We start from the raw sequence: 3,353 nt of genomic DNA, 5'->3' as shown, positions 1-3,353 counted from the left end.
CAGCTAGCAGACCCTTGCCTGCAGGACCTCCTATGCGACTGACTGCAGACCCACGTAGGCAGTACCCTGACCCTGCAGGATCCTCTACTGTGTAGCAAGACTGACCGCGCAGACCCTACTAGGCGACCTGACCACAGATCTACTGCAGCTAGCAGACCCTGACCCTGCAGGATCTCTACATGAAAAGCAGCAGACCCTGACCCTGCAGATCCTGCTACTGCAGCTAGCTGACCCGATTGCGATCCTCTATGTAGATAGCAAGGACCCTGACCCTGGCCCACAGTACACTGAAAAAAAGGTTCTTCCTCAGCTCTTAAGGTTCCTTGGAAAACTCTTGCCAAGTTAAGAACCTTTGAGCTCAGTTGGGGGTTCTTGAYGTGGCATCTACGCTTCTTCAGAATTCTAAAAGGTTATTGAAATGTATGGAAACCTGCTGATGTGTGCCTTTTATAGCASACAGCAACTTGACCAGTGTTGACTAGTGTTGATTTTGCAGTGTAACATTTCTAGTGTTGCACCTGTTATTGAAATGGTTGATCCAGKTAAGATGCTTTAGGTAGTCTCCTAACCCTGACAGTCATTCTGAGCACAAGTTGAAGGTGAATACAAATTCCAAATGTTGGATATCCTAAMTCTGGATGGATTCCAATAGGAATTACACATCACTTTGCAAGCCAGCATAATGTGACGTGCAGGCCTGATGTGGCCCGTAAACTATGAGTTTCAGGCCAGTGTATAAGGGTAAAACTCTCAAAATAAGGCCCCATGAAATATGTATTGTATTGTCTTAAATAATTTAATTTTAATGATAACATATTCACWAAAAATCTGACTTGGTGAAGGYCAMAGGACTGAAAATGAATGAATGCTACAACCATGTCACTAGTAAACACAGTCATGGGTAGTACTGGTAACTCTAAAATTAACTCGACAGGCACCCTGGGAAATATGCAAAGAACRCTCAACACCCTACAGCAGGGCTATCCAATTCTGGTCCTGRAGTGCCAAAAYATTTCTGTTTTTGGTTTCTACATGRATTTTTTTATGGTTCCTCAAAGAACCATCCCATTTAAGGTTCTTCAGATAACCTAAAATGGTTACCCCATGGCATCGCTCTGAAGAACCTTATTTGGTTCCAACTTCAACCTTTATTTTTTAACAGTGTATATTCCTCGTTGGAAGTGGTTACAAGGAGGTCACACTGACATGAAGACTAAAGAGAGAGAAAGAGAAGTTGAGTTAAATCAATTCAACATCTGTAATCCCATATAAGCTTGGATGTTTTTCATCTATGATTCATGATGAGTTCAACATCCTTTTTCATTTTATTTGCTTAATCAGATTAAATGAGAAACAAWAAGCCCCTTTATGTAATTAGGCATTTAAACTCTCTTTAACCCGTGTTGACAGACATGATGAGAGCATTTTTCTCCAAGCACCACACGCTATTTAAAGGCTAAACACAAACCATGGAATTCTATCATAAGGATCAAGACTAATGATCACGATGAGGATATACATAAATAATCTATTAGATTTATGGCTGTTAGGCACAGCAGTGGCCTTCTCAAGCCAACAAGGAGACTGGAATCCATACTCAAGGGACAAACAAACTTGAATGCATTGTTTAATTCTCCCTACKTTGCGTTGTGAGCCTAAACATTCCCTTTCATTGATTTTCAAACATATTTTTCTTTGCATCACGGTAGGGAGTTGCACTTCCATCCATATAACAAACAGTTTGTCCGACGTTCCAAAAACAGGGTTCCTCCTGTGAATTCCTTTAGATGCAACTTTGCCTTTTAAAGCAAATGACACCTTTTAGCACAAGGCTCCTTACGGATTAAAAAGTCCAACAGAGCCTTTCTTATGTGTTCTCTTCTACAGTATATTACAGTGCATAGTCTTTTATGTTGCCCTTGAGTACGCAGGGTTGACTGTGTTTTCAGTTAGCCTAGCATCTATCATCCTTAGAGATCTTTAGAGAATGTGGCCTTTAGCTCCCCATGCTAAGTGTGGGATAGCATGAGAGGAATTATTTAACAGGAGCTGTGGAACTGGAGCCATAATATACTCTGAGATAGCAACAAGGTCTTGAACTTGAAATCAGCCAGGATAGTCTAAACATTGAATTTTTCACCATTCGATTTTCTCCACTCCCTCATTGAATACTCCTGACACACCGATGTCCTCACATTCTGTTTCATGCAGAACCAGTCATAATATGTCCCTTAGACTAAGGCACAACATCCAAGCCAAAACATTTCAATTCAATAACCACCCATGTCTTTCATACAAACTGAAGTAATTTCCTGGTAGGGTTTGATGCATTCTGTTCCATGTTGGTGAGTGAGAAAAATCAGAAAGCAATTATTACCTGTTCAGCTACAGGACCTGCAGGCCTTCCTCCGACATCAACCCTCCGTCTGCCACGATCCTCCACCTAACATTCAACGAGAGAGAAAAAAATATTTGATAACGTCAAGGTTTCTGACTTAGGAAATCCAAAGACTGAATCCTGGTAAAAAAAACTAAAATATTCAGTGTCTAGCTGACTTGCATAAGGCTCTTAACCCTCCTCTTTTAAATATTTAACCATGAAAATCAGTCCACATGACTCTCAAAGGCCCTGATAGAGTGCGTGACAGAATCAAAAGTGTGCAAGGAGATCTTCCCCCCTGGGTTAACACAGAATGGGTTAAAAACCTTCTCCAGATCATGTTAAACGGTACACACTGCATCTCCAGATGAGGATGAGGAGGCAGAAGCCCATGTAAGCTACAGCACAGACAGGCAGACAGGAGGAGAGAGCAGCACAGACAGGCAGACAGGAGGAGAGAGAGCAGCACAGACAGGCAGACAGGAGGAGAGAGAGCAGCACAGACAGGCAGACAGGAGGAGAGAGAGCAGCACAGCCAGGCAATCAGCCCTACTGACCATCTGGAATAAATTAGTAGCCGGGCCACTTTCCAAGATTCTGCCTAAACTCATTAGAACTGCCTTCTGCATTGCACTCACCAAGAGAAACACATGCATGGAGCCCGTCAACTTACACACATAGTCTAAGTCCCAAATGGTACCCTATTTCCTATATAATGCACTACTTTTGACCAGAGACCCTTGGGGAATAGGGAATACAGGGAAAAGGGTACCATTTGAGACACATAATGTATACAGCATGGATCATGATTCAGGGGCTATTGCTCAGCTCATGGTGCGGTGCACAGACTCCAAACCACCTCACACCTTAATGATCCCTCTGAACACCTTAATGATCCCTCTGAACACCTCGATGAGCCCTCTGAACACCTCAATGATCCCTCTGAACACCTCAATGATCCCTCTGAACACCT

General features: G+C 42.7%; 1 pseudogene; it reads right to left on the bottom strand.

The window, feature by feature from the left end:
- Positions 1-3,353, bottom strand: part of LOC111967334 (mitogen-activated protein kinase kinase kinase kinase 4-like) — a 107,481-nt pseudogene that overhangs the window by 52,801 nt on the left and 51,327 nt on the right.

The sequence above is a fragment of the Salvelinus sp. IW2-2015 genome, linkage group LG8, assembly GCF_002910315.2.
Source record: "Salvelinus sp. IW2-2015 linkage group LG8, ASM291031v2, whole genome shotgun sequence".
Taxonomy (NCBI): domain Eukaryota; kingdom Metazoa; phylum Chordata; class Actinopteri; order Salmoniformes; family Salmonidae; genus Salvelinus; species Salvelinus sp. IW2-2015.
Note: the sequence above shows the minus strand (reverse complement) of the source record. Positions and strands in the feature narration are given on the sequence as shown.